The sequence below is a fragment of the Protopterus annectens genome, chromosome 11.part0 (genome assembly GCF_019279795.1).
Source record: "Protopterus annectens isolate FY-2018-M chromosome 11.part0, PAN1.0, whole genome shotgun sequence".
Taxonomy (NCBI): Eukaryota; Metazoa; Chordata; order Ceratodontiformes; family Protopteridae; genus Protopterus; species Protopterus annectens.
This window is the reverse complement of record NC_056745.1, coordinates 66,112,310-66,126,329: the sequence shown is the minus strand read 5'-3', so window position 1 is coordinate 66,126,329 and position 14,020 is coordinate 66,112,310. Positions and strand designations below refer to the sequence as shown.

General features: G+C 45.6%; 1 protein-coding gene across 1 annotated transcript in view; it reads left to right on the top strand.

Moving 5' to 3' along the window:
- The window catches only part of GXYLT1 (glucoside xylosyltransferase 1), a 790,439-nt gene that overhangs the window by 392,999 nt on the left and 383,420 nt on the right, over positions 1–14,020 (top strand). The gene's annotated exons all lie outside the window — the stretch shown is intronic.

Here is a 14,020-nt window from a genome sequence, read left to right as displayed (position 1 = left end):
ACCAACAAACATGGAATGTTATGGTTAGTACATAACTTCTTTTTAATGCACCTCCTTTTGGACAAGAAGGGTTCTGAAGAACCTGTTCTGACTGAAGGTGAAAGACATAGTGGAGACTGATTTTGATTGGATGCCTTTTTTTAAAGGTGTATGCTTGTTTTTGATTGGCCGACTTTGGCTTGGGTGGATCTTTACACACTTTTAAGTAACTAGAGGATGTTCTTCATGTTTCACTGTTGCACTCATCACACTAGGGTTATCCTGACAGGTGTAGCCCTCAGTCGGCCCAAATACCAGAGGCTTAGTATTTCTGCATCGGTTGCTGTCGCTCCAGGACTGATGTCAGGTCGTCAGTGCTATAAAAACAGGCAGCAGACTCCATTATATCAGTCTTTCTTGCCGAGGAGCCCGTAGCAGAAGCAGTTCGCACGAGTGCCAGTTGGCCACTACCTGAGTTTTCGTTTCCGAAGTTGAAGTCTTCAAAAGCTAAGTACCCCGTTGGGGATTCTTTTTTCTTGCTCTAACCGATGTCAGAAAAAGTTAACTGATTGTCTCGCCTGTGGAAAGCAAATACCACACATTTCCATTCTTACTAAGTCACCTGTTTAGGCCCAGACCACGACATCCCTCGCTGCCGGTCTTGTGCTTTGTTCAATGCCCAAACTATTCAGCATCAGGCCCTTATTGTAGCTAAATACTTTTGCTGTCGTTCTCCGTATTCCAAAATGGTTTCGGTAAGCCATCCGACTACCGATCCTTCTGAAAAAAAGTAAGGATAAAGACAGAGACGGACTGCACAGGTCCAAAACTGCTGACAACGCTTCCATTAAGCTAGTTGCCATTTCGTCGGTACTCAATGAGGCGCTTTCACAGCCCCTGATGCCCACATCGATGGATTCGCAGGCCGCTACCGAGAAACGTAGAGTCCGGTATGCTGCGCGACTCTTCTTTGACTATGGAACCTGCAGATGTCTCTACCTTGGATGGGTCCAGAGCCACTGTGCAGGCACCGGCTTCTGAGGAAGTTCTTCCCACTACGGATACTCAACACAAACCGACTACTTTTGCGTCTTCAGTTCTTTCTAAAACTACCGAGATGTTCTTCATCTCACATTGCTGCAGTCCTTACATATGGGTAGTCCGCTGTCCTCGGTCGGCCCGAATACCAAAGTATTAGGCTGACGTCGGTCATGGGCGCTCAGATCTGACATCAGAGCGTCAGGGTATAAAAGCGCATGACCGACGTCATATCCCCAGTCTTTTTTGCCGCATGGTCCGATGCAGAAGCAGCGTTGCAAGTGCCGTTCGGCGTTCTGAAATTTTTGTATTCTGAGTTTCAGACCGAAACCAAGTTGGGCTAAGTACCCCGTTGGGGAATATTTTTGTTTTTCTTGCCTCAGTTAATTCCGGATGTCAGAAAAAGTGAATAATTGTATTTCTTGTGGGAAACAGATACCGCATAGGGATTATCACTCTCTTTGCATTCCTTGTTTGGGACCGGACCACGATGTAGTCGGGTGTCTGTTTTGTGCTAGGTTTAATAAGCGCACTATAAAAAGAAGGTTAGATTGTGCTAGGTTAGTCTTTGGTAAGCGGTGTAATTATACTATGCCGTCGGATCCTCCGACGCCCGCTTCCACGAAGAAGCGCAAAGACAAATCCTTGAAACCTAGACAGGTTGATTCGTCCGTTGGACGCCGGTCCTGCAGAAACTACAGTGGAGCAGGTGGATCCGGCTGAAGTTTCTGTTGAGTCTCAGGGGGAAACTTTGATTTTGCAGGATGTGGCCTCACAGGAGTCAGGTCAAGCTGAAGGGGCCTCTCAGGTTACTGTTCTCCCTTCTATGCCTAAGGTGGTTAGGCCTTCTGCTACTATTTCTAAGGCTTCTTCTAAGGGCAGGTCTGTTTTGCCTTCCTCTGGTATCCCTCCAGGTACTTCAGGGTCTGTGCCTAAAAAGCACATGCTTAAAATGGCAGAAGATTTGATTTCTTTAATTAGAGGTTCTATGCCCCCTCCTGATAAGAGGCCCAGGGTGGAGCCAGAGTTGGAAAGTTTGGATCAGGCCTCAGATGACTCAGACTCTTCTGCTGAAGATATTCAAGATTTTCCCCCTTATTCAGATTCTGATGCAGAGGATTCCACTCCTTCTGCTTCTCCTCCAGAGGATTTTTCATTTTCAGAAACTCTGCATTCCATGAGGGAGCATTTTAAGTGGGAAGGACAGGATTTCTCTGATACACGGAAGAGGCTTAGGGAATTCTTGTTTTAGCACAGCATAGACCCTTGGCTATACGTCCTGTTTTGGATGTTGTTCAAGATGTTTTCTCGGAGGCTTCCCTTAATCCAGATTCTTTGCCTCCTGCCAGTTAAACCGGACAGGTATTACAGGGTGCCTGAGGCTCATAAATATCTGTATAAGAGTCCTAGGGCGGACCCAGAAACTATTAGTCAGGGGCCTAAGGGTGTTAGAGCTTCTGTTGTAAAGAATCCGGTTCCTCTAGAAAAGGAAGCTAGAGCTTTGGATAGATGGGGTAAGAAGGTGTATACCTCTTCTACTTTAGCAATGAGGGCTTTAAATTGCCAGTTTCATATGTTGAAGTATCAGAATTTCCTCCTTTCTCAGCTAAAATCTAAAGTGGATGCTTTGGCAGAGGGCATAGAGTGTAAAGAATTGCAAGATTTAGTACATGTCTCTGAACAGGTGGGTAAGCATTCTTTGCAGTGTGGTTTTGATGCTGTACAGGCCTCTTCTAGGGTGGCTGCCACTGGTTCAGTTCTTCGTAGGCACGCCTGGCTTAAGGATCAGAATTTGTCCGAGCATGTTAAAACTAGAATTCTGGATGCCCTTTACAGTCTGAAGTTTTGTTTGGTCCCCCTGTGGAGTCTGTTTTGAAGAAAATGGAAGACAAGGCTAAGTCAATGCAGACTGTTAAAGATTTTTTGCAGGTTCAACCTCCTAAGTTTAGTAGAAATTGGCCTACTAAGGGGTGGACCTACCCTTCTTCTGATTCTCAGTCTAGGGGTAGATCTAGACGTGGCAGGGGCAGAGCTCACAGTACATTCAGGCCTAGAACTTGGAGTTCACCTGCACAATCTGCAGGTGAGGGCAGGGGCCAGTCCTTTCGTAAACAGGCCCAATGACCTGCATTTCCAGCTGCCAGATTCTTCTTCCCTGGCAGCTGCTTTGGGAGGAAAGTTAGCACTCTTCAAGCAAAACTGGCTTTTAGTCACCCAGGACAAATGGGTATTGGACATTATAAACAGAGGCTACAAGTTCTATTTCCATACATTGCCTCCTTTCAAAGGCATGCCAGACGTTCCTCCTCGGCAAAGGATAGAGGCTCACAAGCAGATTTCTTTACTTCTTCAAATAGGAGCTATACAGCCAGTTCCTCTGTCAGAAGTGGGACTAGGATTTTATTCTCGCCTGTTTCTAGTACCAAAGAAAGGGAACGCGTGGAGACCAATTTTGGATTTATCTATCCTCAACACTTATCTGGACATTCCAAAGTTCAAAATGCTGACGTTACAACAGCTTTTACCTCTGTTGGGAAAAGATCACTGGATGGTAACTCTGGATCTCAAAGAGGCTTATCTTCATGTTCCTATCAGGCCCAGTTGCAGGAGGTACCTGCTCGGGCTGGAAATTTACATTATCAGTTCTCTGCATTGCCCTTTGGCTTATCTACTGCGCCCAGAGTGTTCACAAAGGTTCTGGCTCCAGTGATAGCCTTTTTCAGGTTGAGGAATACAGATTTATCCTTATTTGGACGATTGCCTGATTATTGCACAACACAAAGACGAACTTCTGCATCATCTACAGTATGTGATGGTAGTGTTAAGATGCCTAGGGTATTCTGTGAACGAAATAAAGTCCAGTCTAGTACCCTCTCAGGACATGTGCTTTCTGGGTGTGAGACTGAATACAGCTTCCCAGATGGCCTTTTGACCCCGGACAAACAAAGAAGCCTTTCTCTTTATTTCCATCAAATGTCTCTACAGTCCAGGCTGACTGCAAGGACAGTCCTTCAAGCCTTGGGGTTCATGGCATCTTGTATTCTGGTGCTTCCCAATGCCAAACTGCATATGAGGAAGCTTCAATGGGATCTCAAAAATGTATGGACACAACACTGCCAAGATCTAGACACTGTCATTCAGATAATACCTTGCATTCAGAAAGAATTTTTGTGGTGGGCTCAGGACTGTCACCTAAACAAGGGACTCTCTGTGACCCGACCAGAGGCGAGTCAGATTCTAACGACAGATGCCTCGGACAAGGCTTGGGGAGCACACCTCAATGGAAAATGGGTGCAAGACACGTGGCCTGTCAGACTTCAACATTTGCATATCAACTTGAAGGAGATGTTAGCAGTCCAATTTGCATTGATGGCTTTCAAAGATTTACTTCACCCAGGACAGGTGTTGATTCAAACAGACAACACTACTGTCATGTGGTACATCAACAAGCAAGGGGGAACCCATTCACCCTCTTTGCAGGCAAGCGATGATTTTGTGGGAGACTGCTCTCAGTTTACACCTCAATCTTCAGGCAAGGTTTCTACCAGGAGCACAGAACTCCTTAGCGGATGTGTTGAGCAGACAAATTGTGGATCCTCACGAGTGGAAACTGGATCCTCATGTGTTTCAAAAGTTGACAGTGTTATGGGGACTCCAGACATAGATCTGTTCGCTTCTCCACTAAATTACCAGTTGCCAAAGTCTTGCACAGAAATGTTTCATCCCACACCTTGGAAGGTGGATGCTCTATCATTCAGTTGGAGCAATCTTCATGTCTATGCCTTTCCACCTCTGCCTCTCATTCCCAAGGTACTCCTGAAGGCCAGAAAAGACAAGCCATCCATGATTCTGATAGCCCGGATTGGCCTCGACAGCACTGGTACCCACTACTGAGGAGTTTGGTACGGAGCCTCCATGGCCCCTGCCTTTGACTCCACATCTTTTGTCTCAGGAGGGCAATCACTTCCTCAATGTCAAGATTCAGTCTCTGCATCTCACAGCCTGGCATATTCTGTTTTAGACCCTGGAGGGTCTCAGCTTCCACAACAAGTTTTGAATGTTATTTTGGAGGCCAGAAGGCCTAGTACAAGGAAAGTTTACGCTGATAAATGGAGGAGATTTTTCTTTGGAGCAAAGCGAAGGACTTTGATGTTTCCAAGCCTGATTTAAGTGTTTCTCTTCAATATCTTACTGAGTTATTGGACAAGGGTTCGTCTTTCTCCTCGATAAAGGTTCATGCTGCAGCCATTTCTGCTCACTATGACTGTGACCCTCCTTTATTTTCCCATCCTTTGTTTAAGCAATTTCTTAGAGGGTAAAGAACATAAGACCCCCAGAGAGCTCCTACTCCTGCTTGGGATCTCAATTTTGTGTTGGAAAAGCTTACTCTACAACCTTTTGAGCCTGCAGCTACGGCCGAGTTAAAGTATTTATCATGGAAGACTGCTTTTTTGTTGGCCATTACCTCTGCAAGAAGGGTTTCTGAATTACAGGCCCTTATGGCAGTCGAACCTTTCCTGATTTTTCATAAGGATAGGGTATCTTTGCACTAATCCTTCCTTTATGCCTAAAGTGGTTTCTAGTGTGGCCTTGAACCAAACTATTAATTTGCCTACTTTTTATGCAAACCCCCAAAATAAAGGGGAGAAGATTTTGCATACTTTGGATATTCACAGGCAGTTACGTTATTATTTGAGCAGAACCAAGGGGTTCAGGCAGTCTCAGCAGTTGTTTGTTTCTTTTGCTTTGGGTTCTCAGGGAAAACCTGTTTCAAAACAAACTATTTCTAAATGGATTGGGTTTTGTATTTCTTTCTGTTATTCCCATCATGGTAAGGAGATTCCGGCTGGAATCAGACCTCATTCCACTAGAGCTACTGCCACTTCTACTGCCTTTCTAAGGGGTAGCTACAAAGATATTTTGGAAGCAGCCACTTGGAGTTCAGTACATACTTTTCCAAGCATTACCACCTTCCTCTTTATTCTAAGTCTAGGGCTGGATTTGCCACTGCAATTTTACAGGGCATTTTAGCAGCCCCTAATGCTTTATGATTTTGCCATCCTCCCTTTACCTCTGCTTTGGGATTCTACCCATATGTAAGGACTGCAGCAATGTGAGATGAAGAACATAGTACAGTTTTGTACCTACCATAAATGTAGATGTTCAAGATCCACATTGCTGCAGTCCAATTTACCCTCCCTCCTTCCCTCTGTAGTTTGGCATGGTTATATGGTTTGGGTGATGGTTGTTGTTGGGCATGTTTTTGGGAGGTATCCTGTTTTTGGGCTGTGGCCTTTCTTTTTAGGGCCTTCTGACATCTGGGGCAAGAAAAGACTGAGGATATGACGTCGGTCATGCGCTTTTATACCCTGACGCTCTGATGTCAGATCTGAGCGCCCATGACCGACGTCAGCCTAATACTTTGGTATTCGGGCCGACCGAGGACAGCGGACTACCCATATGTAAGGACTGCAGCAATGTGGATCTTCGAACATCTACATTTATGGTAGGTACAAAACTGTACTTTTCTAAGGCCCAGAGTATGAGCTACGTCTAAAAGACCAACCCAAACTCGCGTGCCTGCTTCCTTGCCACAATCACAGATGCTTAAAATGGCGGAAGACCTTATGCTGATTAGGGGAAGCCAGCCTTCCCTTGCTCAAAGAAGGAGACTTGTCCCCAGCACCTTTATCTGACCAAGAGTCTGATGACTCTGAGGTTTCTAATTATGAAGACATGCCCTTATCTGCTTATGAGGATTCAGATGCAGAGGAATCCATTCCTTCCACCTCTCCTTCAAAGGATTTTTTTTTTGGTGAAACCCTGCATACTTTGCGAGAGCACTTCCATTGGGAATGCCAGGATTATCCTTGGTCCAAAAATAGACTCTGGGAATTTTTAGATTTACCACAGCAGACCCTTAGCTATACCCACTGTCCTGGATATTGTGGATGATGTCTTTATGGACTCAAGTCTAACTCCTCATACTTACCTCCTGCTCCCAGGAAACCTGACTGGTATTAGAGTCTGTGACTCTCACAAATTTCTTTTCAAGAATCCTTCTGCTGACCCAAAGGTCATCTCCCAAGGGCCCATAATAATAAAAGCAACTACAGCTAAGAATCCCACCCCCTCAGACAGGGATTCTTGAGCCTTAAACAGATGGGGTAAAAAAGTATGTACTTGCCATTAGAGCATTAAATTGTCAGTTCCACATGCTGAAATACCAGCAACATACCATGTAACTCATTAAACAAAAATGATCTACCTTCCTTGACTGTGTAGAAAATAAAGATTTACAGGAACTTATGCATTCTGCAAGCCAAATCAGTAAGCATTCCCTGCAGTGTGGGTTTGACGTCCTAGAAGCATCCTGCAGGGCAGCAGTCACAGGTTCTGTACTTCAAAGGCATGCTTGGCTTAAGGAACAGACCTTGCCAGATGTGAAATCAAAATTATTGGATCCACTACTGAACAAAGACAATCTGTCTGGCACCAAAGCAGAAGAGGTTTTAAAAAAGATGAAGTAAAAAGCTAAGTCTATGTAGACAGTTAAAGACTTTTTGCAAGTTCAGCCTCCAAGATTCAGTAGACATTGTCCCTTAAAACGTTGGTCCTTTCCTGCCCCCTCAAGGCCACCTCAGACTACACCTAGGGGTAACAGACCCCACAGACAGCAGTCTCAGGGTATGCAGAGATCTAAGCAATGGAGCACCTCCACTTCTAAACCAGGGAGTGCTAAGCCACCCCCTTACGGAAAGAATTCCCAATGACTCCTCAACTCCTCCTCTCACCTCTGCCTATCTGTTTGTGTCCCTAGGAGGAAAACTTGCCTCCCATGCAGAAAACTGGGTCTCCGTCATCAGTGATCGATGGGTCCTCAAAATAGTGTCCCAGGGGTACAAATTTTATTTCCACACATTGCCAACCCCAAAAGGAATTCCAGATCTTCCTCCAAACCAGTGGGCAGAGGCACAAAACTAAGTTCATTCCCTGCTCTCCATGAGGGCAATTCAGCCTGTTCTGGCAGATCAGATAGGCCAAGGGCTCTATTCCAGACTTTTTCTGGTACACAGAAGAGGGGCACCTGGCGCCCAATCTTAGATCTATCTATTCTAAACACCTTCCTGGTGGTACCAAAATTCAAAATGCTCACACTGCAGCAGCTTCTACCTATGCTGTCCAAAGATGCCTGGTTAGCCACTCTAGACCTCAGAGGCCTGTCTGCATATTCCAGTCAGAGATTCTTGCAGAAAATGTCTACATTTCAGGGCAGGATCTATGCATTATCAGATGTTTTTAGTGTTTCACTATTGCAGTCATTACATTTGGGTTATCCTGCTGGCAGGTTGCCCTCACTCTGCCTGAATTCCAAAGTCTTGGGTCCTGTGTCGGTTGCTGTCGCCTCTTCCCTGACGTCAGGTCGTCAGGGGTATAAAAGATGCAGCTGACGCCATTTTTTCTCCAGTCTTTCTTGCCACGTGGTGTCCAAAGCAGAAGCAGTTCGCAAGTGCCGGTCGGCCGACTTCTGAGATTTTCGTGTTCGAGTTTCAGATCCAAAGTCTTCATTAAAAACTAAGTACCCCGTTGGGGAAACTTTTTTCTTGCTCCAGACCGATGTCAGAAAAAGTTAATTGTATTTCTTGTGGGAAGCAAATACCTCCATAAGGACTTTCATTCTTACTGTATTCCTTGCCTTGGCCCTGACCATGACGTTTCTAGTTGCCGGTTTTGTGCTAGATTTGACCAACGCACTATTAAGCGTCGGTACGATTTTGCATTAAGCTATTTTGGGCGACAATTTAATTATACAATGTCGTCTGATAGCCATCCGATTACCGGAGTTCACAAAAAACGCAAAGAAAAAGGCAACCGAGGTCCAAAACTGACGACGAAGCTTCTCCTAAGCAAGTCGCCGGTTCTCAGTGAGGCACTTTCGCAGCTACTTTAGAGTTGCAGGCCGCTACCGACTCCCACGTGGAGTCAGCCAGGCCGCAGGAAGTGCAAGGTATTGGAGACTCTGAGATTATTCTCTCAGATGGGTCCAGAACCGCTGAGCAGGCATCGGCTTCTGAGGGTGTATTCAGACCTAAACAATTATATATTAAACAGACTTCAAAGGCTAAGACTAAAACACCTTTAAAGGCAAAGAAACAAGTTTAACAGCCACATGGACAGGCCTCCTTGCCCAAAAAGCAGATGCTCAAAATGGCTGAAGATTTAATTACCTTGATCAGGGGTTCCCATCCCCCTCCTGATAAGAGGCCTAGGCAAGAGATAGACTATGAATCTTCAGATCAGCTTTCCATTTCTTCTGATTCCTCTTCTGAGGAGGAATATTCTCTCCCCCCCCCCCTATGAGGATTCTGATGCTGAAGAAATCAATTCCATCAGCTTCTCCTCCTGAGGACCACTCTTTTAGGGAAACCTTACATACCATGAGGGAGCACTTCCACTGGGAGAGCCAAGATTTTTCAGAATCTAAGAGGCTCAGAGACTTTCTTTTACTACCTCAACACAGGCCTCTAGCTATTCCTCCTGTGTTAGACATTGTAGATGTGTTCTCGGAGTCTAGTCTGACCCCTGACTCTCTACCTCCAGCTCCTGTTAAGCCGGACAGGTACTACAGGGTCCCTGACTCTCCTAAATTTATTTTCAAAAACCCTACTGCAGACCCAGAAACTATTTCTCAGGGTCCCAAAGGGGTCAAGGCTTCCACTGCAAAAAACCCTACCCCCTCTGACAGGGATTCTAGGGCACTGGATAGATGGGGAAAAAAGATTTATACATCTGCTACCTTAGCTATAAGGGCTTTAAATTGCCAGATGTTCTTCATCTCACATTGCTGCAGTCCTTACACTTGGGTAGTCCGCTGTCCTCGGTCGGCCCGAATATCAAAGTATAAGGCTGACGTCGGTCAGGGCGCATTTGATTGACGTCAGGACGTCAGGGTACAAATGCGCATGACCGACGTCATATCCTCAGTCTTTTTTGCCGCATGGTCCGATGCAGAAGCAGTGTTGCAAGTGCCGGTTGGCGTTCTGAGATTTTTCGATTTAGAAATTTCAGACCGAGTTCAAAGTTGGCTAAGTACCCCGTTGGGGAATATTTTACTTTTTTCTTGCCTCAGTCATTTACCGGATGTCAGAAAAAGTTAATTGTATTTCTTGTGGGAAACAGATACCGCATAAAGATTATCATACTTTGTGTATTCCTTGCTTAGGGCCTGAGCACGACGTTGTTGGCTGTTGCTCTTGTGCTAGATTTAATAAACGCACTATAAAGAGAAGGTTGGATTGTGCGAGGTTAGTCTTTGGGAAGCGGTGTAACTATAAAATGCCGTCGGATGCTCCGACGCCCGCTTCTTCAAAGAAGCGCAAGGACAAGGCAGTTAAACCTAGGCTAGAAGAACCGTCTGTACCAGACGCCGGTTCTTTAGAGGTGTCGGTGGAGCCGGTGGCTCCACCGGAGGTTTCTTTGTGTTCCCAGGGGGAGGCCTTGTTATTACAAGATGTGGCCTCTCAGGAGACTAGTCAGGCTGAGGGGGCTTCTCATGTTACTATACTCCCCTCCCTTCCTAAGGTGGCTAGGCCCTCTCCTTCTGTTTCAAAGGCTTCCCCCAGGGGCAGGCCAGGTTTAGCTTCAGTTAGTGTTACCCCTAGCTCTTCAGGTACTGTGCCCAAGAAGCATATGCTTAAAATGGCAGAAGATTTGATTACTTTGATCAGGGGTTCTATGCCCCCTCCTGATAAGAGGCCCAGGGTGGAGCCTGAGCTGGGGGGTTTTGAGCAGGCTTCAGATGTTTCGGAGTCTTCGGCTGAAGACTTGCAGGAGTACTCTCCTTATTCTGATTCTGATGTGGATGATTCTACTCCTTCTGCTACTCCTCCTGAGGATTTTTCTTTTTCAGAAACTCTTCATTCCATGAGGGAGCATTTTAAGTGGGAAGGTCAGGACTTCTCTGATTCCAGGAGAAGGCTTAGGGAATTTCTGTTGTTACCCCAGCATAGGCCTTTGGCTATACCTCCTGTTTTGGATGTAGTGGAAGATGTTTTTATGGAAGCTTCTCTTAATCCTGATTCTTTGCCTCCTGCTACTGTTAAGCCGGATAGGTATTACAGGGTGCCTGAAGCTCATAAGTATCTTTTTAAGAGTCCTAGGGCAGACCCAGAAACTGTTAGCCATGGGCCTAAAGGTGTTAAGGCTTCTGTTGTTAAGAATCCGGTTCCTGCAGACAAGGAGGCTAGGGCCTTGGATAGATGGGGCAAGAAAGTCTATACTTCTTCCACTCTTGCTATGAGGGCTCTGAATTGCCAGTTTCACATGTTGAAATACCAAAATTATCTCCTTTCACAATTGAAATCTAAGGTTAATGCTCTGGCAGTAGGTATTGATTGTAAGGAGTTGCAAGATTTAGTGCATGTTTCTGAACAGGTGGGTAAGCATTCTTTGCAATGTGGTTTTGATGCTGTACAGGCCTCGTCTAGGGTGGCTGCCACTGGGTCAGTTCTTCGCAGGCACGCCTGGCTGAGGGATCAGAATTTGTCTGAACATGTTAAAACAAGGATTTTAGATGCTCCTTTACAATCTGACGTGTTGTTTGGTCCTCCTGTTGAGACAGTTTTAAAGAAAATGGAAGACCAGGCTAAGTCTATGCAGACTGTTAAAGATTTTTTGCAGGTCCAGCCTCCAAAGTTTAGTAGAAATTGGCCTACTAAAGGGTGGACGTATCCCTCTTATGTTTCACAGTCTAGGGGTAGATCTAGACGTGGTAAGGGCAGAGCTCAGGGCTCTTTCAGGCCTAGAACAGGGAGTTCTCCTGCACAGGCTTCGGGTGAGGGCAGGGGTCAGTCCTTTCGTAAGCAGACCCAATGACCTACCTTTTCAGCTGCCAGAGCCTGCTCGTCTGGCAGCACCTTTGGGGGGAAGGTTGGCACTTTTCAAAGAAAATTGGGGTTTAATTACCCAGGACAGATGGGTATTGGATATCATACACCACGGCTACAGGTTTTATTTCCATACCTTGCCTCCTTTCAAAGGTATGCCAAACGTTCCTCCTCAACAAAGAATAGAGGCTCACAAACAGGTTTCTCTGTTGCTCTGACTAGGGGCCATACAGCCGGTCCCTCTGCCAGAAGTGGGCCTAGGATTTTATTCTCGCCTGTTCCTAGTACCACAGAAGGGGAACACGTGGAGACCAATTTTGGATTTATCTATCCTCAACACTTATCTGGACATTCCCAAGTTCGAAATGTTGACGTTGCAGCAGCTTTTACCTCTGCTGGGCAAAGATCATTGGATGGTAACTTTGGATCTCAAGGAGGCTTACCTTCATGTTCCTATCAGACTAAGTTGCAGAAAGTATCTGCGTTGAGCTGGGACTTCTCACTATCAGTTCTCTGCATTGCCCTTTGGCTTATCTACTGCGCCCAGAGTGTTCACGAAAGTTCTGGCTCCAGTGATAGCTTTCTTCAGACTAAAAGGAATACAGATCTATCCTTATTTGGACGACTGCCTAATTCTGGCTCAAGGAAGAAAAGAGCTTCTTCATCATTTGGAATATGTGATAGCAGTGCTAAGATGCCTAGGGTATTCTGTGAACGAAATAAAGTCCAGTCTAGTACCCTCTCAAGACATGTGCTTTCTGGGTGTGAGACTGAATACAGCATCCCAGATGGCCTTTTTAACCCCGGACAAACAAAAGAGTCTATCCCTTTACTTCCATCAACTATCTCATCAGTCCGGGCTGACTGCAAGGACAGTCCTTCAAGCCTTAGGGTTCATGGTATCTTGTATTCTGGTACTTCCCAATGCCAAACTGCATATGAGGAAGCTACAATGGTATCTCAAAATTGTATGGGCACAGCACTGCCAGGATCTGGACACTGTCATTCAAATAATACCTTGCATTCAAAAGGAATTTTTGTGGTGGGCTCAGGAATGTCACCTAAACAAGGGACTCTCTGTGACCCGGCCAGAGGCGAGTCAGATTTTAACGACAGATGCCTCAGACAAAGCTTGGGGAGCTCATCTAAATGGAAAGTGGATTCAAAACAAGTGGCCTGTCAGACTACAACATCTACATATCAACATGAAGGAGATGTTAGCAGTCCAGTTTGCATTAATTGCTTTCAAGGAATTACTTCTTCCAGGGCAGGTGTTGATTCTAACAGACAACACAACTGTCGTGTGGTACATCAACAAGCAAGGGGGAACACATTCTTATCCTCTATGCAGGCAAGCAATGATTTTGTGGGAGACTGCTCTCAGTTTACAGCTCAATCTTCAGGCAAGGTTTCTGCCAGGAGCACAGAACTCCTTAGCAGGTGTGTTGAGCAGACGAATTATGGATCCCCACGAGTGGAAATTGGATCCTCATGTATTTCAGAAATTGACAGTGTCATGGGGAACTCCAGACATAGATCTGTTCGCTTCTCCACTAAACCATCAGCTGCCAAGGTTTTGCACAAAAAGGTTTCATCCCACAGCTTGGAAAGTGGATGCTCTTTCTTTCAATTGGAGCAATCTTCATGTGTATGCCTTTCCACCTCTGCCTCTCCTCCTAAAGGTACTTCTAAAGGTCAGACAGGACAAGCCAAGGATGATTTTAATAGCGCCGGATTGGCCTCGACAACACTGGTACCCATTACTGAGGAGTCTGGTACGGAAGCCTCCATGGCCTTTGCCTTCGATTCCACACCTGTTGTCGCAGGAGGACAGCCATTTGCTAAATGTCAAGCTTCACTCTCTGCACCTAACAGCCTGGCATATTCTGTTTTGAGCCATAGTGGGCCTCCACTTCCTCAGCAAGTTTTAAATGTTATTTTGGAAGCTAGGAGGCCTAGTACAAGGAAAGTGTACGCAGACAAATGGAAGAGATTTTTGTTTTGGAGTGCAGCAAAAGATTTTGATGTTTCTGAGCCTAATTTGTCTGTGGCTCTTCAATATCTTACTGAGTTGCTAGACAAAGGTTTGTCTTTCTCTTCTATTAAAGTCCATGCTG